General features: G+C 32.9%; 1 protein-coding gene across 2 annotated transcripts in view; it reads left to right on the top strand.

The window, feature by feature from the left end:
* The window catches only part of LOC127729668 (uncharacterized), a 246,127-nt gene that overhangs the window by 153,877 nt on the left and 67,363 nt on the right, over nucleotides 1–24,887 (top strand). The gene's annotated exons all lie outside the window — the stretch shown is intronic.

Below are 24,887 nucleotides of genomic sequence, written 5' to 3'. Positions count from 1 at the left end.
ATTTTAAATCATTTTTACGAAAATATTTGTTTCAGAATAAAAAATAACTGCAGGTACTTGGGGACAGGACAATTTTTTTTAGCCTTTTTTCAAAAATCGGTTATTTTTTTGTTTTCTATTAATTCCAATTATTTTCGCATTTTTCTGAATCATATGAACATGAATATATTAGAAATAACTTGTATTTGCTTTTTACTATATTCCAAGTTTACTAATGTATAGCTCTCTATAAATATAATACATCAGTGACCGCTGTTGAGTAGTAAACTTCAATTAATTGCGTAAGAAATATGTTTGATGTATTATTGATATAAAAATACTAGTATGCAACTTTGCAGAATTATCATTTAACAAATGAGTTTTTTCATAACGTTATCTGACTTTGATAAAATTATAAAAGGCACCGACCATCCATCTTTTGTGCATTGGGCATGATTTTTCTTAGATAGAATGATTTCCTTGCTGTGTTGAAGACCCATTGGTGGCCGTGAGCTGTTACCTGCTCTTTGGTCGGGTTGTTGTCTCTTTGACACATTCGCCGTTTCCATTCTCAATTTTATGTTTCTTCTGGAAATGTGCCCCTATATGTTATATTTACGTTTTATATCAAGGCAATACAAGTTAACTCATCATGAAAAGACGACAGTGAAAAATGCAATACAAAACATAACACAGAAGCTACGGGTATTTCACTATGATCTAAAACCCCGGGTGTGAACTCAGTTGTTCCTGTAAATTAAGCAGTTATCAATCGTAAAACCTGAATTCATACGACCCAATTTCCCATTACCCCCCCCCCCCCCCCCCCCCCCCCCCCCCCAAAAAAAAAATAATATCTAATTTTGATTTAATTTCACCGAATTTACGTTTTGTGAACCTATTATATATACATATACATATATAGGTGACGCATGCAGATTTCGCACAGTGTAAAGTCTTAAGGATTTAAAGTGAAGCTTGCATCTTAAATTGACCAAAAGGGTGAGCAAATCACACATTCACAAATAACAATTTTTTTACTTCTCATCACGATCGGCTTTCACTATATGTTATTGAATACTAGTGTGAGCTGCCTAAATACCAAGGATCAAAAATTTCTACGACTTCCACTACGAACAAAAAGGCCTATCAGTAGAGTCAATAAAAATACAAGACACGGAAATTATGAATATATGGAAATTTCGTCTTGACCCCAATTTCCGAACACAGGGTGTATTTGTTGAAATTTTATATCGTCAGAAAAAATTTACCTACAGCGGCAATATTTACTATACGGCGATTTGGAGTGTCATCAGATCTACAACAGTTTACTATTAGACAAGCTTTAAAATACACAGTAAAAATTGATACCACTGTACCACGGGATTGACGGAGGAGTAGCCTTTATCTCCAGCAGAATTAATGCATTTTGTACTTCATTCAACGTTATATGCGTCTTCATTTTCATTCAACATTTGGTTGGTGAGGGTAAATGTAGAAACACGCTTCAGACTCACCAAATTTATACAGTGTGACATGCATCTTCATTTGCTTATTAATTCCATTAAAATGTTCACTTTCGGTAGTTAATTTTAAGTCCAGAATGGATTACACTGTGGTATTGTTTTCTAGTTTTATTCTATATATACCAGCACCACCGACCAACAATACAAATTAGTTTACGAGAGACTATCATTATAGTATTTGTATGTAAATATAGATTAACATGGACCATTTCAGTAAAAACTATCAGGAACCCGAGCAACCACAAAAAATCAAACCCATTCTCAATAACTCCAAATTACATAGTACGTAATTATTTAAAAGTACCTAGCTAACAAGCAAGACAATTTCTGTCTTTATTTTCCTGTTCGGTTGGTTTAGTAAAGTCAAAGTTAAACTTGAACTGGCTTGAAGATTTGTCTAATACAGTCGATTACCCAATACGAATTACCACATTATTAAGCAAACATGTGTCCGGTTCATGTCTTCCTGCGGACTGTTACCTTGTGAACTAGCGCGCTAAAAATCCGGCTCAGCGTGTCGGTCTAGCACAAAGCAGGGTTAATATTCATATTACATTAACATGTTCTCGTTCTGAATATGCATATAATTTGCCACTGGACATTAAGCAGCCATCCAGCATCATCATCAATCACATATAAAATAATTCCGTAATTATAAGTAAGGAGTGAAACTCTAAACAAATATTTCATTTTTTGTTTGGGTGTGGGTGGGGTGGAGAAGGCAAATTGTAAACCATCGACAATTAGAAAGTAGTTCCACTTCTGAATTCAAACTATATATTTAAAAATAGGGAGATGTGGTATGATTGCCAATGGGACAATAATTCACCAAAAATCAAATTAAGTGAATGTAACCAATTATAGACAATCTTACTTTCGATGTACACTTTATCATCATTAAGGTCAATATCAAATCTGTAATCATTTTTTTCGTCGGAATTCATGCAATACAAATTAAAATTTCATGTTATTTGAAAAAAAGTAAAAATTTAAACTGTCGATTTACAAAAAATCGCTCAGAGTGTCGAATATATATAACTAAGCTCCAGAAAAAAACCTAAGACAGGACTGGTGCTGCGTAATATGTAACGAAAGTTTGGGAAGATGAGATAAGTTCAATGTAGTTTACAGCAAACGAAACGGTTACTGATGAATTATCAAATAGTACCACTGAATTCGACACAGGAGACTACGGAAGCCGGTTAGTGTAAGGGTGTAGTTTTATTTTTAAGTCGTGCAAACGACTTAGCTAACTCGTTATAACGACTTAGCTTACCTAACTCGTTATAACGACTTAGCTTACTTGTTATAACGACTAAGCTAACTCGTTATTGCGACTTAGCTTACCTAACTTGTTAACTCGTTATTACAGCATAATAAACTCGTTAAAACGACTAAGCTTATCTAACTTGTTATAACGACTTATTCACTCGTTATAACAACTTAACTAACTCGTTAAAACGACTTAGCTAACTCGTTATAACCACTTAGCTAACTCGTTATAACGACTTAACTTACTCGTTATAACAACTTTGCTAACTCGTTATAGCGACGTAGCTACTTTCTAATTCCAGGAACCACTTAGCTAACTCGTTATAACGACTTAACTTACTCGTTATAACAACTTTGCTAACTCGTTATAGCGACGTAGCTACTTTCTAATTCCAGGAACTATACCACTTAATATCTTGGTCTTGTTTTTTTTCGATTGTCTTCTTATTTATATTTTTTTTTTATTTTCTACTTAGTGCACATTAATTAGAAATAGAAGTTCGAAGATGTACAATTGAAAAAATGAAATTGAAGATGAAATACATTTTTTACTTATATGTCCTAAATACACCGATGAGCGAAAGCAATTTCCAGATAATGTAGAAGTTTATAAGGGTGGCAAATTTTAGATATTTATTCATAAATCTAAATTGTTTAATTTGTCTTGATGAATTCTTCAATCGGAAGAGGTAAATCACAGTAGCCTTTTTTAGGTTCGCTTAGTTTTATTAATAGTGGAACAAGGAACTTTTAAAAAGAGGGAGTGGTTACATATTAATAAGGGGAGGAGGAAGGAGCCCAACCTTATATTTTACTATTTTTTAAAGAATATGAAGAAAATCAGCAAAATAACACAAAAGACTAACATGCATAGGCATCCATTGATGTTTAACGATATTGAAAATTCAAACAAGTCCATCGGAACATTGTTTGGTATGCTTAAATTCAGAAATTGTAATATAGTGCTTAAATTTAAAGATATTAAGTCGTTTTAACGATTTAGCTAAGTTGTTATAACGAGTTACTAAGTCGTTGTAACAAGTTAGGTAATTAAGTCGTTATAAAGAGTTAGATAATATAAATAAGAAGATGTGGTATCAGTGCCAATGAGACAAATATCCATCCAAGTCACAATGTGTAAAAAGTAAACACTTATAGGTCAAAATACGACCTTCAACACGGAGCATTGGCTCACACCGAACAGCAAGCTATAAAGGGCCCCAAAAAGACAAGTGTAAAACAATTCAAACAGGAAAACCAACGGTCTAATCTATATAAAAAACGAGAAACGAGAAACACTTATGAACCACACCAACAAACGACAACCACTGAACAACAGGCTCCTGACTTAGGACAGGTGCATAAAAATGCAGCGGGTTTAAACGTTTTAACAGGTGCTAACCTTCACCCTAACCTGAAACAGTGGTATAACATTACAACATAAAAAGACACACAATGAAATATCAATTGAAATGGCTTAACTCGATCAAAAAGACAATACACATAAACAAGTAAATATACACCGAACGAATAAGTTTGATCTATGACACAATATAGCTAAGTCGTTATAACAAGTAAGCTAAGTCGTTATAATGAGTTAGATAGGTGGTTATAACGAGTTAGCTATGTCGTTTTAACGAGTTAGCCAAGTTGTTATAACAAGTAAGCTAAATCGTTATAACGACTTAAAAATAAAACTACACCCTGACATTAAATGGCTTCCGTAAGAGACAGTCTTGACTTTGTTTATAGATGTCAGATATTTATTTCATCATTGAATATATTCAAGCAAGTGCCATCATGGGAAACAGCAATACATATCTTTATCTATTCCTATTCAGTCCTATTATTTCATGGGCCTCAGTGGCAGAGTACTTTATGTAGTTTATCTACAATATCTTAATCCAGTCAAAACTATGAGTTCGAACCCCGCATGGGACAGGTACGTTATACTCTGAGATTGCCAGTTTTCCTGCCGAAGGTCGGTTGTTCTCTCATGGAACTCCGGCTTTCTCCACCGATAAAATATACCCGCGACGATATAGCAAAAGAGAAATGAAAGTTGCGTTTAACACCAACAATCAATCAATCAATCAATTCTATCATTTCACTATTTTTTGTGGTACATCAACAATTCTCCAATCAATCGTGTGATTAGTTCTTTATAATAAATAACATATCATAAATGTTTTATGGTTAACTTTCGGCGGAATATGTTTCACGCATACTTAGGACAATCGCCAGTTATAAAATAGTTCAATATTTATGAATAAAAAGCATAGGTTCTGCAAAGTGGTTGGACCATGAGGGTTTGCAGGAAACTTTGCTTTGTATCAAATCACCAACGGATCACCAGGACATGCTAAGAGGGTGACATTCTCCAAATGCGCAACCCACATACGAAAGGAAACGAACGCATTTCTTAAATTTAAAATAACAAATATAAAATTTCAAATTGTGATATCACTTTGATGTTATTTTAAGATAATTTTTATGTTGCAAATTGTTACATAAAAGTTAGTTAAACCCCGTCACATAATAATCATTATCGAGTGCCTGTCCCGAGTCCAGAATGTTGTTAAGGGTTTTCTTATATCATTTATGAATGTATTTTGTTATATAGCAAATATGGTTATGATGACAGACCCGTTAAAGGTTATTAATAATGAATTGTATAGACTCTGGCCTATGAAGAGCTTGCAATATTGTATAGATAACTGACTACTGTTGTAGACTGTATACTGCTCTCTACGTGTCTTAAAGTTATTTTTATTGATGGGTTGCATTATTATTGACATACACCCCACATCTCAATTAACTCATGTATCTGACTTAAAATTACCGAACTACAAATAGTTTATGACAAATTAAAGTTTGAGCCACAATAACATCTTTAAATTAGACATCTTGGAGAAATTTAACAAAGGAATATAAAGACGACACACAAAGGACTCTTAAAACAAGGGTTTTATATTATATATTACTTTCGGACAGGATAGTATTTTTATCTGTAAAATATTTAAGACTTTCGAAGTGATGTTTCAATATATTCAACATAATAAGAAATAACGAGGCTGAAAAATTATGAAAATGTTATTTCTTAGAAAAAGGAACAAAGGAAACACCAGTGTATAGATATAAGAAGATGTGGTATGAGTGCCAATGAGACAACTCTCCATCGTAGACTATATATATGTTCCGGACCATATGAGCATTTGGACCATACGCGTATGGTCATAACCATATGAGTATATACTCGTTTGGATATTAACGAGCCGGACCATCCATACAGGTATTTTTCGAATATATTCTAAATGGACTATTTTCTTCTTTCCCCGGTATTTAGATAATTTATTTTTTTAAATTCTTCTAAATTTTACCTATTTTCACTTAATTGATGTGTTTTTGTTCCTATTTATACGAACTTCCAATAACAGTAGTTCATACATAAAAACCTATAAGAAGAGCACGTTTAAACTACGTGATTGTATAAACAGGAGCATTAACACATTAAACATCAGTAAATAACTAAAAATAATCTAAGATATTAAAAAAATATTTACTAAAATCAAATTAAAACATTAAAATAAAGGGGAAAACCGTGAGGGTACAATGCCCCAAGTGCCTGTGAGTTAAACAGTTGACTTTTTGTGAAACGGTACATTTAAATATTTCTTGAAGTTATATTCCAAAGTTTAGATCGACAAATATTGTGTTTCGTAAGGACAAGTCGAAAATGACCATGTAAAAATGCTTTAACTTAAATTTTAATTTGAGTAAAATTAACTTTGTTTCATTAACACCCAGTCTTTGATAGAACCATGCAAAAGGCTTGTAAGTGGGTCCACATGACATGTCAACCAAATGTTATGAAATTTTGCACATATGTTATGATAGTCAAGAGAAAAAAAAATTAACTTATTTTTAGATTTTGAAGCGCCATCTACTGGAAAAGGCTTAATTTCCCAAAATTTCCACTTATATGACACATTTTTGTCACTCTGAATATAATAGGTTATGATTAGCTGGTATTTGAATTGATTTTTATAACAAGCATCATTTGTCCTTCGAAACTTGACAAAATGTTATAACTTGAGTATAGCTATATGTTGGGGCTTACCGGTCTAAAAACGGCATTTTGTGCATTTTTTGGATACTTGCTACAAAGATCAACAAAAAGACATGAAACCTTTAAAAGAACTATATTTTTTTTAATGTTTTAAATATTTCTATAAAGGTTTACATGTGTTCTACAAGTTTTATGATTTTTGAGCTGGGGTCTCGTACACCGTTACCATGGCAACGGAATAAAAATGTGTAATTTTCAAGTATTTTTCACAATAATCCGTGTATTTAATTAATCTTGAAAACTTATTTATCTTTTTGACAATGGCTAATGATATTTGGCATGAAGGTGTATTTTAAATAAAACAGTGTATCTCATAAATATCAAGACCGTCAGATGACCTTGACCTTTGACCTCAAGGTCAAACTACTCGATTTTTTTTACATTTTCTTGTCCGGAGCACACCCTTTTCTCTCCCTTGACAAAATCTTTTATATTTGAAACACAAGTGCATCACCTAAATATAATGTGTCGCGTACCACGGATGATGACCTTGATCTTTGACCTTCAAGATCAAATAAAAAGTCAAAGTCAAATATTTAATTTTATATGTCACCCTAAAACCAAACATATTCTTTCTTGTTATGTCAATATTAAAATGAAGAGGTGTGGACTGATTGCTAATGAGACAACTATCCACCAGAGTTAAAATGAAGTGGTAGTAAGCAATTTATAGGCCTCAGAACCGGCAAGACCTTTGCAGTGCAGCTAAGGGTTTGTCCCTGGGGGTCATTACCCGCCCCCTCATACAATAATGTTGTTTTTAACATTTATCTAAAAAAGGATCCAGAACCCACTCCTAACCTTTATTTAACCTTAATTGCCTTTCTAGTTTATCATGGGGGACATGCCCTGCCCCTACATACCATTGATGGTAAAATAGCTTGAAATATGTTCATATCCCTACCTCTTAATCATATATATATATATATATAAAAAAATATATATATCATCAATCAGCATGACAACACTTTTGAGTACACCATATGTTTTTGCTGGAGTTTAGGGTTAGGGTTAGGGTTTAGGTTTAGGGTTAGGGTTAGGGTTAGGGTTAGGGTTAGGTTTGTGTCCCTTATTTACACTGTTCAGATCCCCACCCCTAAACCATATACTTTAATAAATATATCATGACTAGACCAAATAAGTGTACCATATATTTTGTCCATCATGCCCTACTCTCTCGTTTAATAAATTGTTAAATATATTAAAAACAGTGCATATTTCCACGCATTAACCATATAACTGTATATTCTTACTTGCAATGGCAATCTTTTTTTTTTACTAGAGTGACTCCTACAGGGGAGACATTAGTTTTAATTCTCTAAAACGGTTCTACCTAGGTGTAATTAAATTCAAAGACAATTTGGTAGAATTCTGACTTTATGCAGACAAATTTTAAATACTACGAATTCAGAAGTTAATGTGTGTATTAATATCATTGCGTATTCATGGTGACCTTCCAAAATGTGAGATTAATTAAAGCAAATTTAAATTAAACTGTAAGGTAATATTGTACAAAAAATGAAATTGCAACTAAGGTCATGTGTCAGTCTGGGCCATATAGGGCTAACTACATGGTGTGGGGTTTCCCAGTTTGTTGCAGATCGTGTGGCGACCTCTGGGTGTACATTTTTGGTTAGTTAACTTCTGAGATGAAATATTGTCTCCTTGACATATACCCCATATCTGTTCTTGTCCCCCTCAGCATCACATTGCGACCGGGAATATATAAATGTTTGTCGTCCGTCTGTCCGTCCCAGCATCGGTCCGGGTTGTAAACACTCTAGCATAATTAATCGTTATCTAATTTGGATAAAATTTATGCAGTCGCTTTCTACAGACAACCGGTCAAGGTTGCAAATGAGCCCTGTTAAAATCTATTGTTTTATTCATATTGCAATAATTTTTGCATTTAAAGAAATATATTTTGAAGGTTTCGATCAGAAAGTTTCCAGATACATTGTACATGTAAAAGTCAGCTTGATAGATTTCCCAAATAAACTAAGAAAACCATGAAGATTTAACCGAAAGGCATGGATGATATATTTTTTTTTTTTACTTCTTTCATAATGTTGTTTAAGCACACAAAATTTCAATCAAATGTAATGACCCCCCTTGTAGACTTTTTTGCATGGTTTTATGGTAGACTGGGTGTTAAGAATGGTTGCCGTTTGATGTACTAAGTCACAATTAAAATCTTTTAATTAATGCCACATTGAAGGTTCGTGCTGAAGGCAACGTCCTTCATTTTAAACATCCGGACCATATGAGTATATACGTATATGGTCATGACCATACGCGTATGGTCCAAATACTCATATGGTCCGGAACATATATATAATACTCAATTATGAAAATGATATTAGACATTTTTAGTAAAACATTGATTTAATTAGATTAAGACGTCAAAAGTATTGCGGAAACGTTCCGTAAATTACGGTACCTTTACGGACGCTTTGTGAATACGGCGTAAACGTTGCGAAGTAGATGCGGAATAAATCCGTAAACCATCCGTAAACTTTCCGCAACGGAATATTTTATGGAACCTTTGTTCGAACTACTTGATTTTCATAGCTCATAATTAACGTGTTTAAACATTTAATGTAATATAGACTTTTAGACATTAATTGCCTCTAACAGTATAAGAAACAATACAGATCGTATACTTGCATCAACTGTCCCAAATGTAAAGATTTAATTAAAGCCTGAACATTTTGACATTGTTTATATTTTCATCCGGATCGGTTTTTTAATATTATCACAACTTCCTGTTAAGATTTGAATAAGTACCTATATCCCGATATCGTAAGGTAGAAACGCTACTAGTCATTTAACCTAATCGCTTTGCTCCTGAACACAGTAATCCTTTACGCTATTGTTAAGTGTTTCTTGATTAATCAAAGAGTGAGGAATTCCAAAAGGGTCAACCAATGTTAGATTACTTTTAATTCAATTTCGAAAAATGTTATGTTACCATATATGAGCCTCTTAAAAACTATGCATTATTAACTGAAGTTTTTTTTTTTATATCAAAATCAACCTCCCGTCACCTTCCCTTTCCACCAACACACTCCAGTCGCCTTCTAAATATCAATCACATTAAATTGTCGGATTATCGTTTAATTTTTTTATTCATCTTTTAGTTCACCTAGGCCAAAAGGCCAGTGTGAGCTTTTGCCATTAATTGGCATCCGTCGTCCGTCGTCTGTAAAAATAAAAATAAGAAGATGTGGTATGATTGTCAATGAGACAACTCTCCACAAGAGACCAAATGACACAACTATAGGTCACCGTACGGCCTTCAACAATGAGCAAATCTCATACCGCATAGTCAGCTATAAAAGGCTCCGAAATGACAAATGTAAAACTCTTCAAACAAGAAAACTAACGGCCTGAATTACGTACAAGATAATGGACAAAAAACAAATATGATATACAGCAACAAACGACAACCACTGAATTACAAGCTCCTAACTTGGGACAGGCACATACAGAATGTGGCGGGTTAAATATGTTAGCGGGCGCCCAACCCTCCCCATTACCTGGGACAGTGGTGTAACAGTACAACATATGAACAAACTATAAAAATCAGTTCAAAAGGGCCTAACTCATCAGATAGATACAAAGCAAAAACAAGTAACAAAAACACAGAGAGGACGTGACAGGGTAATTATACATTCCCACAACAAAAAGACACAACGTACAGATCTGAGAGTACTCGCAGTTACTGACAGCTATTTCAAAGCCAATAACAACTAATAAAAAAAAATGCTTCTAAGACTAAAATATCAATCAGTACACATCCAACTTCCAATGAATTTAGTGTAAAGACGTCATAAACAGTCAATGAAAAACATGACCTTATGCAATGCCAAGATACAGGTATCGACAGATTGTAGAGCCATTAATAAGCATATGTATATAAAAATAATATTTAGTTTGAATTTAATTTACTGATAACAAAATTAATATTAATACGAATGAAACCAATATTCAAAGATCTAATTACAGTGTTGAATTAGTAACCTTTTAGAATAAGTGTATTTAAAGGATTGATAAGTTTACCCGAATCGTTTCTAAATTTCGGGGCTCGGTAAACATGTTAACCTTTTTAAAGGACCATCTCCTCTGAAACTACTAGGCCAAATGTAACCAAACTTGGACACAATCATAGATGGGGATGTTTAAAAAATGATCCAGCCTGCCGACAAAGAATATCAGGGTAAAATGCCTTTTTTCGTCTATTTTTTTGAAAACCGCTATAGATAGAGAAAATCTTACGGACATACATGTTATGAAAATGCCATGATATCAACTCTTTTTTTTTATTATATAACTCGCATAAAGAGAAGCTATATATGGAAACACTGAATAATTATTTCTAAAACTAACTACACCACAATAAAAATAGACGTTTACAAACTTTTTTGGGTATTTATTTCCCAGTTCAATATGAGTTAATATGTGTCTTTCTATGTTGTGATATTACACTATTGTTTCAGATTAGGGTGAAGGTTAAAGCCTATTAAAACGTTAAAACCCGCTGCATTTGTTTGCACCTGTCCTAATAACCTGATGTTCAGTGGTTGTCGTTTGTTGATGTGGTTCATAAGTGTTTCTCGTTTCTCGTTTTTTATATAGATTAGACCGTTGGTTTTCCTGTTTTAATGGTTTTACACTAGTCATTTTTGGGGCCCTTTATAGCTTGCTGTTCGGTGTGAGCCAATGCTCCGTGTTGAAGGCCGTACTTTGACCTATAATGGTTTACTTTTACTAATTGTGACTTGGATGGAGAGTTGTCTCATTGGCACTCATACCACATCTTCTTATATCTAAGTATGTATAATTGTTACAGTTCTATGTGAGTTTTAGAAACCAGTTGAAAAACTAGACTTTGTATATGGATATTTAATCCTTCGGAAATTGCAAAAAAAGAAACAAAAATATAAAAAAGGACTTTTAGAATATGAATCAAAGCATAAAACATATAAATATTCGTCAATCTCTGAATAACCATGCGATAACATTATTAACTAACACGTTTTTTTTGTTTTTTTTTTCATCTTATCCAGTAGTAAAATGTCGATGCATTACATTTGCGCTCATTACCATTACATTTTCGCGTAAATATCATTACATTTGTGCACAACTTTATACTATATTTGCGTGCATTCATTTGACGGGTAAACATAAGTAAAATTATATATATTTACAAGAAACTAATCCTATAAAATCTTACATGCCAATTCAACCATAGCAATCTCAAGAGTACAAAGTACTGCCTGGATATGACCGTACTCGAGCTTGTAATTCAAGCCCTTAGCTTGGTATATGTTGTTGTTGACATTTCAAGACAGTGTTTGAAAACACAAACATAAGTGGACGTTGACACAACGTTCCAAAGTGACTCAAATACTTATTTAATGTACGCTATTAACTTACATATAATGCCTTAAGCTTCTGCTGGATTTTTTAGGATTATTTAACATAATTCATAAGATAGTCGGCAAATATTTATCAGATGTGACAAATAATAAACACATCTTGTTCAGTATTCAATAATCAAACTTTTTTATCATAAATATTTATCATGAATTATCTTTAAATTTACTTGTGTTACCTGTACAATAAAATAAAAACGCGTAAATGTAATAAAATAGTGCATCCAATTGTTAATAAAATTAATTCCCCAAATGCGCGCAGATATAATGCGCCTGACAATATGAAATATACAGGATTAAGATAAATTAAAGTTCCTTATTATAAACTGTTTACCGTTCCTGAACACAAGCGTTTATCTCAGATTTTGTGGAGTTCGTGCTGACCAATCTTTAGTTTTTTGTGTACGGTGCAGTCCGGTGTATCCGCGCACTTAAGACTTATGACTTCACTTCATTCAACTGATAAAACCAATAATTGGATAATATTGTGTGAACACATTCATAACATACTTTTATTTCATAAAATCTTCTGTTTGTATGGTTTCACTCTCAAGATTTTGTGTAATGAGTGTCCAAAATTAGGGAAACCCCTGTTCTGAGAGTTCCTCAAATGTCCGGTGATTTCGCGCATGCCTTCCAAAAATAGCTTATTTTGAATAAAGGGAAGATTTTATACTACGAAGTATAGTTGAATTTGAACTAAATACACTGCCAAGGATGCAGAGCAAAAATTATTTCAATCTGATATAAATTTGACTTAAATAAAACAATATTTATCTGATGATGTAATTTTTGTAATGGAAATTGGCCAAATATGGTAAATCACGGAATTGCAGTTATTAATTAACTCTTGAACTTATCAATTTTATTCTTTTCTATCCTTTCGGAAGGCTTAAACAATAACAAGAACGAATTTATTTGTGTTACGTACTGTGCTGATATGACGAATTCAGCTAATGCGCGATATCACCAGCCGCGCGGACACCGGGGACTCCACTGTAGTGTTTTTAACGTTGTATGTCTGTTCGTCGTTTTTCTTCTTTTGCCATGATATTATGTGTTGTTTTTGGAATTATGATTTTTGATTTTCCTCTTGGTATCGTCTTTCCCGCTTTTCTTTAAACTCGATTTTAATTGATAGTATTTGATCATGAGTATTTGCTGCCCTCGAGTACGTCACTCACCCGAGAACAGCAATCTGCCACTAGCCCATCCAGACTTTTTGTTAGATGAATTTCAGCACACCAGTAAAACACAAGATAGATATATGTCATGTCGCCGTTTCCGTATATTGTTGGAAAGGCTATTCATAAATTCATCAAAATACTACTAATACTGGAAAGTATTTTTACCTGCTCAACTGGCTGTGAATAAAGCTCTTGCACATTCGACTCAAAGTGGCGTGTTCAGTTGAACTAGAGGTCGGTCAATTTAAAACGTATTCACTCATATCAGATACGTTAACGTTTACGTATCTGGAGATATAAAAAAAACCACAATATTTAATCCCGAGTTTAAGTCTATGTTGCGTATCAAAACTCTTTATTCTCTTCATTCCATTGAAACATATAGCTAAAACAAATTATACAGTTTTACTAGATTGGTAATGGTGGTGTTTTGCGAAAAGGATTGGTGTGTGTGTGTGTGTGTGGGGGGGGGTTCTATCATTAGCTAACGTAGGCTTGTGAACAAGATATGGGGCAACGGCACGAAGACCGTAAAAATTACCAAATGCAACACAGAAAAAAGACATCCTATGCATGCCTGGCCATTGCGTTTCAATAGCAAAGTTCTACAAATCATTCTATTTTACTCTCTCACATTTGTATTCATTAAAAATGAAGTACTTTTCGTTTTGACATAATGAACTTGATATTGGGGACAAAATAAATCCCTTACCGCGCCTACCTTTTGCGATGGCCTGTCACACTTTTTGTTATTTCATGCCTGTTTTATCGTTTCCGGTTAGGAGCTGAGTTTGCTTCATTTCTTGATCTTGCGTTACCTTTTATTCAGAAGCGTACTATTTGGAAATCTTAAGTCTAAACTTCTACATTCTGTGTGGCTCAAAATAAGGTTCACTCGATTCGGTTATGTTCCAGACGAGAGATAATTAAACTTGGGCATTTATATTTGTTACACACATAGTGCCACCTACCTCGTAAGCGCAGCTGCTACACATATTCAACTATATTTCACTCAAGGATAGTACGACATATTATTTTAGTATGTCCCCAGAATAAAAACTGACACTATGGAGTTTGGTTTATACTCTCAAGGTTTCATTCTGCTTAAGTGAGTGGAGTCAGTCATGAAGGTGTTGTAAGCTCCTCCGTTTATTGAAAACCTGAATAGAACAGTGGAATACTGCTCAATACCATTGACGTCTTCAAACATGAATTTAGATGTGAATAGTTGTTATATTGCGTGATGTTAAATGATTGCTATAATCAACGAACATTGATTTAAAGGGGCAGCCCCGATAATCCGACACCCCATTAGCCGGACACCCCTTTGGTCCGACGCCCCAATAGTCCGACACCCCATTAGTCCGACACCCCATTAGTCCGACGCCCCAATAGTCCGACACCCCATTAGTCCGACACCCCAATAGTCCGACACCCTATTGGTTCGACACCCAATAGTTTGACATTCCATTAGTCTGACATCGAAATGTTTAAAAAAAAATAGTTATTTTTATACTAGAAAGCCAAATTTAAGGTTCGTTCAATATTGAGAAGAGGACACTGTCCTTCGTGGGAACAAGTGATGCAAGCTAGGTTAATGTATTAGTATTACAGTAGCCGAATTTCATCACCACTAACTAAAAGCACAAAATACTTTGTTAAGTCTTGGCGAATTGCTTAAATACCTCTCGATACAGTATCTCAGGGATACAGGATAAAAATGACGCAGTAAGAAAATAAAGGAACCTTGAAGCTTTGCTGCGTACACGATTATAAGAGTGAATATGGCTTGAGTGAATAAGACGGTCACGTTTTCTGGTATAATTCTAGCGACAAAAAGTAAAAATGGTGCTGTAATTCAACTTAAAACTTCTAATTCAAATATTTTTGGGGAAAAGGGGAGCTAAAATGTAACAGTATAATGCCATTAGTTGAAGAAGAACACCAGTTTTTTTTTTTCATAAGTGAGGCAAAATATATTTTCGGCGAGGGGAAATGATGACTCAAAATAGTGCATTCTGAGCGTTTCCCGGACCCTTTCTTAATCTGAAACGCAAGTTTTGTTTTAATTATTTTTTCGACAATATTCTGGTTTCAAAGCAAAATATAAAGATTCAGTGTAAGACTTTTAGCTTTTAGGGATAACATCAAAAGACCGATATGTAGATTAAAGCAAAAATCGTAATTCACATAATTAGGTGTGTGGTTGCTTTTTTTTTTTTTTTTTTTTATTGAGATTCGGCTTGCAGGAAAAACGTATTATATCTGTCAATTATGTTTTTTTTTTTCAAATTAAGTTAACAGGGGGGTGATTATCATTGATATAACTATGTGATTTCAGTTTTTATAACACATTTCAATTACAACTTGATGTACAATGTAGTTCAAAACTGGGATAGAAAGGGTACACTCAGGAAAACTGTTTTAAAGACCTCATTGCTACATTTTTATGCTGTTTTAATATGTATAACCGCTGATTAATATCGGATCTGTCTGTTCTGGTCTTGTATTGTGTTTAGACTTTGGTGTAATTTTTTTGTGACTTTGAAATTTATTCACACTACTCTAAGTACCACCTTAAGTCGACGCTAGGGGCCGTCTTGACCTTGTTGTAGGGTATGAATGATTCGTTCATTGTTGAAGACCCTCCAGCGAATGTCAAGATGAAGAATAGGAATAAAAGCCCTGTTCATTGATAACTTGTATTTTTCTATGTATTGTGTGCGATTTTGTCCCATGCACATTTACTCCATGTCCCTTTTCTATTTAAGGGCCTGAACACGGCTTAATGCAAGTTTACGCCCTTCAATGTAAAAGGTCATATGACAATACATTATTTTTGTTTTTAAATGATTTGATTCCGGGAGATTGTGTTGTCTCGCTTTAATTAAACCCATGTCAGCTTTTTTAGTTTAACAGTAAAGAGAGCCAGTTTTGTATTCTTTAATACAAAGTTTAATTTTCCTTGAAAAAACGACCAATTTTTCTATGTCCGGTAGCTTCGTATCTTCTAAAAACATTTTCTCGAACATTATCTGGACATCGGTGGACATGTAACATTACCAAAGCAACCGACCACTTCGACTATGCTATTTGGATATTTTTTATTTTCTATTATCAATGTTTCATAGTGCATACCTTTTCATAGACTAACCGATACATGTTTTTAAAATTAGACAAAAGGTCCTTAAATAAAAAGTTTAACTCAAGTTTAAATAAAATTACTAATTTACAAATGAAATTCAACACTAAGACAATAGTCATAAAGAAGGGCAATCAATGAACAAAAGACAAAACCGGGAACAGATAAGACACATAACGACAAACAATAAACAATCAACACTGAAAACTAAAAATAAATGAGAAACATGGATCCCGAAAAAACAGAGGCGACGGCAGAGGGTGAACAGAACGTGCTTCTTGCAAAACACTCGCCGTGAAAACAATTGGATATGAAGACAAGCTTTTGTTTCAACTTATTATTATTTTTTTTTTGAAATTTCCAACATGAGGCATTTGGCCCATTTGCCATATTTAAGAAAGAGTGAAATTAGGACAGAACACGAATGTTCTGTTGTAATTTCGCTCTTTTTCAAATAGTGGATAAACTGGTTCAGTTATTATATCTCTTCCAAATAATGCTCTTCAGTTTTTGACGCATTTGCCGTACAGGGACTAGGTATGCAGATCAATATTTGTATGCCCCCGCCGTCAGTCGAAGGGGGCATTAAGTGTTACCCTTGTCCGTCCGTACGTCCGTCCCAAAATTGGTTTCCGTTCTCTAACTTTAGTTTGCCATAACCAAATTTGATGAATCTTATATCCAATGCTTATTACCATAAAACACAGATCAAGTTCGAAATTCGGGTGGCGTCACTTTTACAGTTCTCTAGTTACATGTATGTCCCTTTATAACTTTGTATGCAAGCGGGGGCAGCATCTATGTCCCATGGACACATTCTCCGCTTATTTTAATCAGACATCAATATTTCGTAGTTTTCTAGAAATGTGCAGTTTACTATCCACATCAGTATACCGAAAAACCCTAAAGGAATCTAAGTCGCCATTTCGAATAACCTACATTTCATCAAATAAAAAAATAATTAAAAATACTTATATGTGACTGTATATCTTATAAAGTCATTCATTTCCTTCCTAAACGATTCTCGATCAGAAGCATGTATATTGATCACCCGATCAACGACTACCTTACTCAGCTATCGTTTCAATCAGGTCAAAAATTTCAAATTTCCCGGCGAAATCAACGTAACTGGCAAACATGTCGTTTTTTCAACAACATAGACGCAATGGGAGATACATCTGTCATTACATCAAGTGACAAACATTTCATGCATGTTCAGGATAAGAACTAATCAACAATACATCCAGTAATAGGGGTCGACCAGAATGAAGAGCGGTAATATGATTCGAAGCAGTAATATTCACTGTAAGTCCAATCGGACGGCAAATGCCATCCGTTTTAATTGAGTTTAACAACCGTAATAAAGCATTCAATAAAGAACCAATTATAATCGATTGTTCAATTTTACTATGGATATTTTGACTTTCATTTTTTTTTATAAAGTTTTCGATATTTAAATTCAAGTTCGGTGGAGATGGAAACCAACATGCTTGGATGAAATAAGTTTTTGTTTGTTTGTTAATGAAATCTTTTTAGTTTGACAGTTTCGGAGAGTATATTGCAGTTTCTTTACACATATTAAACCCTTCCGGAGCACCTGAGATCACCCCCAGTTTTTGGTGGGGTTCGTGTTGCTTAGTCTTTAGTTTTCTATGTTGTGTCATCTGTACTATTATTTGTCTATTTGTCTTTTTATTTTTGGCCATGGCGTTGTCAGTTTGTTTTCGATTTATGAGTTTGACTGTCCCTCTGGTATCTTTCGTCCCTCTTTTATATATACCTTTTATTTCGTCAGGAACAAGTAACGTAATATTTAGAACATATCAGGCATGGGGTAATGCAAATTTGTAATTGTAATGCATGGTAATGCATTACATTTTCCCAAGTAATTGCATGTAATGTGTAATGCAGCAATTTTTGCATTACATGTAATTGTAATTTAATGCATTACTTTAGCAAAAAGTTGTGTAATTTCATGCATAACATAACATTACATGGCATTATTTTTTTCACATACTATATATCTTTAACAGATTGTTGGAGATTTAACTAAAGCAGAATTTAAGATTTCTTGATTAACTAAGAACATAATCATTTGGATATTGATTTTCTATTTAATATTTATTTTTCACCCCTTACATAAATCACTAGAGGGAATTTGGAGATTAAGCCTTGCCCCAGGTAATACTTGAAAAAAAAGCTGGTATAAATACTAGAATGACCAAATTACAATTCTAAATGAATAACACAACACTGTATATCATATTGAGTTCTTTTTTTTATTTCATCTATTGCATACATTTTCCTGCATAAAAAAATTGATATCTGAAAAGCATTACTGTATTCCATTGTTGTAAAAAGATTAATGAATACCTTGTCATGATTAAATAACAGATATTGAACATTGTCTTAAAACACTAATTAGTTTGTTTTACAATCAATATTTTCACCATTTTGACACTTGGTCATAAATTAAGCTCTATGTTTATCATATAATTAGGAAAGAAATTCTCAGTAAATATTTTTATTGAAATTAAGAAAACAAATGTATATTTATAAAAGTAAAGTTAACATTGAGTTAAAATAAGTATTAAACTTCATCTCTTTAATTTCTATTTGGAGAAAACACAGAGATGTTTACCTTGAAACATAGAATGCGCATGAAGGATGAAACCTTCAAAACCCTCATGAGGTTAAAATGTAATAGTCGTATTGAATAGACTTTTTACATGTATATTTAAATTCAATACATGGAACACTTACTGCATATGCTAGAATATTTTGTGACTTCATGTTGTTTTTCAAAATGTTGGATTTTTCTTTTAACTTGATAATAAAATTTACAAATGTAATGTGTAATTCAATGCATTACTTTGCAAAAGTAATTGTAATTTAATGCATTACTTTGATAAATGCATGTAATTGTAATTTAATGCATGGTTTTGTCAAAGTAATTGTAATATAATGCATTACATTGCAATGTAATTCGCCCCATGCCTGGAACATATACATGTATTATAAACGAACGCCTATTCCATGACAGTCTGTTGTCAGGCCAAATTTCTATGCCTAACCAATATACCCTTATTTTCCCGTGGCAGTCCAAATTTTCCGTCTTCAATCTCGGTCGATTCCTTATCAATTATTAATTTGTTTTCGTCCTTAACATGCATGAATTATTTGACACTGGACGTAAAGAAAACAGCAATCAATCAATCAAATTCCTTTTTTAACGTAGTGGTTTTTTTATGAAAGAGCTAGGTCACACTTTGTATTTGTAAAGCAACATACTGCAAGAATGGCATTTCTTACATGCATGTACCAGTTGGGAAGTGCTGTCTTTTCCATTTCTTTGTTTTCACTACAATAATTTTTGTTGCGAACTTCACTCTTTATGCATGTTTTTCATCACTATTGTAATTGAATTATCTATGTTAAAGTTTTATGTATTTAATTTGATTTTTGGGGGATAGAAACTTACCATACACATTTATTATCGGGCATTTACAGTCTATAGAAAGTGTGAATCGAAAAAAACTGTTTCTTAGGTGGAGTAGCGGTATTTTCTAATATGAAATTGTAAATATAATGACAATTTGTGAGAAAAAAAATATCTTTTCGGCAATAAAGAATATGTTTAATATTAAAAATATCAATAGATTAGGTCCGGAATTACTTCACATAACAAAAAGGAGATTTTGGTGTATAACTATTAATCAACAAATCGATCATTACCAACATTTTGAGGTCGTTTTAAAGTAAAAAATCAAGTGCATCTGTAAAACGAGAAACAAGGCTAGATATCTTTATGCATATATCAACTGCCAACATATCGTTTAAATACAAACCAAAATTTAGTCCTGAAATATGTTCAATAGTTAATTAATAGGACAAATTGTTGTGCTCTTTTTTTATTGCGTAAATAAATGATTATGAGCTATTTATTTTATTGTAGATGTTATACGTTTTTAATGTTATTGCAGTATTTTTTTCTATATAACTACAACTTTTAATTTATGTGAATTGTTAGTGTTAAGCTCACGACAGAATGTCAAAATCAAATCAAAGCATCTTTCGAAATTCTGAACTGTTCCTCGAACAAAATTTTATTAGATAAAAGTTATATATGCATTGTTGGTAAATAATTGTTTTGAGCTTTTTACTGATATGTAAAATTGTATCTTCCATGTCCGGGACAACGGTAACTGTACATCTATCTTTGTTTGGAATAATACTTTTGAAATATGTGAATTCGTTTTAGGTTTATTGTAAACCGGTTTAGATTGTATTGTCGCTCTGAATATTTTTTTTTCTCTTAAGAAATAGAACCGAATACCATGAAAGTTCCAACTATGTACTGGCTTCCGAAACTTCACAAAACACCATACAAATATAGATTTATTACGTCTTCAAGACATTGTTCCACAACTAAACTGTCTGTTCTACTTACTAGTACACTTGGTACAATCAAAAACCTGGTAATAAATTGTTCAAATAAGGCCTTTGAAAATAGTGGAATTAATTACTTTTGGAGTGTTAAAAATTCGTTGGAAGTACTTAATAAATTGCACGCTCATATTGTTGTTTTGAAACTGTTCAAAGTTTTGATTTTTCTAATTAAATGGCCATTTAAAAAGTCGGAGTGCGAATATGTATGTTCAAACTCTTTCAGGTCATTTTTTAGTAACAACAGACAAAAGAATTATGTCAATTGGACCTGCTTTGATACGATAACTGCACTTGAATTTTTACTAGATAACATTTTTGTTCGCTATGGAGATTCCGTATATCGTCAAGTTATCGGAATTCCAACGGAGATTTACTGTGCACCACTAATTCCGAACCTTTTTCTGTATTATAACGAGTTACAATTTATGACTAAAATCAGCATAGACCCATCGAAACAACATCTGATATAAAAATTTAATAACACTTTTAGATATTTGGATGATATATTGGCTCTCAATAATGACGACTTCAGTATGTACACCAAAGAGATTTATCTTGCTGAACCGACTTTTAAAAAAGCTAATACTAACAATGAACACTGTCCTTTCCTGGATCTTGATATATATATATATCTTTAACGGGAAACATAATACTAAAATTTACGATAAAAGAGATGATTTATAAATATTTTATTGTTAATTATCCTTTTTTTTATGGTGACGTTCCATTGTCACCATCTTATGGTGTTTATATATCTCAACTTGTACGATTCGCTCGTGTATGTTACAATGTATTTGATTTTAACGATATTACTGAAAAATGATTACTCCAGGGTTTTCGATATCACAAACCTGTCAAAACATTTACTAAATTTTATCATCGGTACAAGGGCATCATTCGTAAATATAAATCAACGTGCAGACATCATATACGTTCTGTTATTTCACATCCCATCTTTTATGAATATATTCTATACAAAGCACAAAAATGTCGTCATTCAACTTAAAAGCTAACCAAACCGTTGAAAAGACTTATTCAGAAGGGATATAGTTACGATACTGTTGTCAAGTCATTAAAGATGGCATTTTTTGTGGAATAAATATTGATTCACTCATAGGGTCTTTGCGTCGGAAATAAACACATTTATTCTAAAACCAGTTACTGGCATGATACGGGTTATGTTCTTCTCATATATTTTATAACGGTATGATACTAAATGCCTTACGGGAGGGATTGTGCTTGATTTTCAGATGATGAAGACAATCTTTCATTCAATCAGTTTAATTGAGATCTGGAGCTGGCATGTCAGTGACTGCTAGTAGTCCTTTGTTAATTTATGTTAATCTCACAAAACATGTTTAACCCCGCCGCATTTTTACGCTTATCCCAAGTCAGGAACCTTTGGACTTTGTTTTTCATGATGTTTTGTTAATTTTGGTTCCTTTATATGTTTTGGAGTTTATTGAGACGTCCATTTTTGCTGAACTAGTATATATTTTGTAAGGGGCCAGCTGAAGCACGCCTCCGGGTGCGGGATTTTCTCGCTGTGTTGAAGACTCATTGGTGGCCTTCGGCTGTTTTCTGCTCTTTGGTCGGTTGTTGTCTTTTCTAAACATTCCCAGTTTTAATTCTCTATTTTATTTTTTGTTTTGTTTTAATGGATATCTACAGCATGACCTATGATACAATCGAACAGTCCGGAAGAATAGCGGTCACATTAAAATTCTACTAAAGCACCATCCTTTATGATAGAATTACTTAGTAAAACGATCGAATCATGTATTATGGATTTGGAATGTGGTTAAAAAGTATGCAATATTGATAGGCATATCCAAAATTGATCGATTCTTGAGTCAAACTCAGTAAAGAGCTATATAAATTCAAATAAATTGATCAATTTAATAACACTCAACGTTACCTTGATGATGTGTTTTTCTTTAAATAATCAATAATTCTCTTATTATACTTCGAACATTTACCCATGAGTTTCCTTTTGACACGTTTTATAAATCTAGTATTAACCTTTTTCTAGATTTGGATATTTTATTTTACCTTTTTCTAGATTTGGATATTTTATTTTCACACGTGATAATCTAAACAAATTTTACGTAAAAATAAAACTACTTTTCGTTCGTTATTGTTAATTATCCTTTTTTTTTGGTACGTGGTGTTCCTTTGGCCTTTCGTACGGTGTATGTATTTCCCAACTAGATCTCTTTGTCCTTGTATGTAGAAACGTTTTATATTTCGATGAACGAAATCTATGCATCACTTGTAAATTATTTAAGTCATAAAAAACGAGTTTCTGGTTATTATAATGTTAAAGAAACTATTTAACCAATACATGCATATATACTAAATCAAGTCCTCTGTGCAAACTTTTCAAAAAAAAAATTTTTTTTACGAATCCACAACGTATAATCGGCTGCTAATTAATTTTCGGATTTTGGTGCTGAGGTTTACCGATCGTTACCTATTGATTAACAATAAACACAGAACCATGGAGCACGTGAAAAATAAGTGAGATGATAAAGCGATGAATGTTTGTTTTTATTTATATTTTCCATGCGTTCCATTTGTGAATTAAACTTTGGCATTACAGTTGTTGAATTGTTTGGTGTATTAACTGTTTTCTTTCAGAATCGATAAATACTTAGTCAATCTTTTATCAACTTTCTATCATCAAGGGTTTTCCCTCACACTTGCGCTTTGAGGTTTTCGAAGTGCAATGGTTAAGGTCACTTCATATTGAAAAGCTGTCGGTCAATTAGAGTACGGGAAGATAATAATGCAACAGCAGTACATTTCTGAAGATTTGGATAAAAAAAAAAGATTTACTTTTCAACGAAATTTATGTGTTTCATAGTAAAACTTAACCATTGGAAGTATATAAAACATATTTATCTTTCTCTATTAGAAGTATCATAAGAATTTAAGTCAGTGATTTCGTTACCATTAATGACTATATGTTATGTTAATTGACAGGAATTTATCTAGATGTTTTTTATTCTCTAAGGTCTTTTGCGTTTTGTTGTCCTTCATTTTTTTATATACTTACAACTTTTGTAATCGTTCTGGAATTATGAAACCGTTATCTTGATATAAAACACTTCAGATCACCAGTGTTGTTCGTGTGGATCGTGTTGCTCAGTCTTTAGTTTTTTGTGTAGTGTTTTGAAGACTGTTGTTTGTCTTTCTCATGTTCTGTTGTTCTTTGGATTTTTTTGCCATTTTTTGTCGGTCTCTTTTCAACTTATGAGTGTTTCAGCCTTCGGTATCTTCTGCCTCTTTTATGATCTATACATCGTTTGATTTTTTTGCGTCCATTGGTTGCTGCCTCATCAGCATACTCCAAACATATTCTTTCATCTCTGTTAGTGTTTGTTTTCAAATATGCACTATTTTCATTTTATCAAAAAAGGGGCATTAGCTTTCAAATTCATGTTCAAAGATTTAACTCAAATATTCATATTTGATATATAACATGATACTGAAACGTATATTCAAATTTAAAAAAGTCTAAAATAAACAATTAACAATGCATGGACTCGATAGTCTGTATCAACATTTCGTGTGTATTTTTGTCTAGACGTCATCTAATTAACCATCGAGATGACCTCCGAAGACTGCTGATGGTCATATAACCCGATATAAACATAAATATAAATATAAATAGATAGCGACCACGTGCAATTGGAATTTTTCTAGGTCTGTTTGATTTCATATTGTAGGTTAAAAAGTATGTATATCGTCGTTTTTACCTGT

Source organism: Mytilus californianus, unplaced genomic scaffold (assembly GCF_021869535.1).
Source record: "Mytilus californianus isolate M0D057914Y unplaced genomic scaffold, xbMytCali1.0.p SCAF_2, whole genome shotgun sequence".
NCBI classification, from domain to species: domain Eukaryota; kingdom Metazoa; phylum Mollusca; class Bivalvia; order Mytilida; family Mytilidae; genus Mytilus; species Mytilus californianus.
The sequence above is the reverse complement of the archived record's forward strand: the minus strand, read 5'-3'. Positions and strand labels throughout refer to the sequence as shown.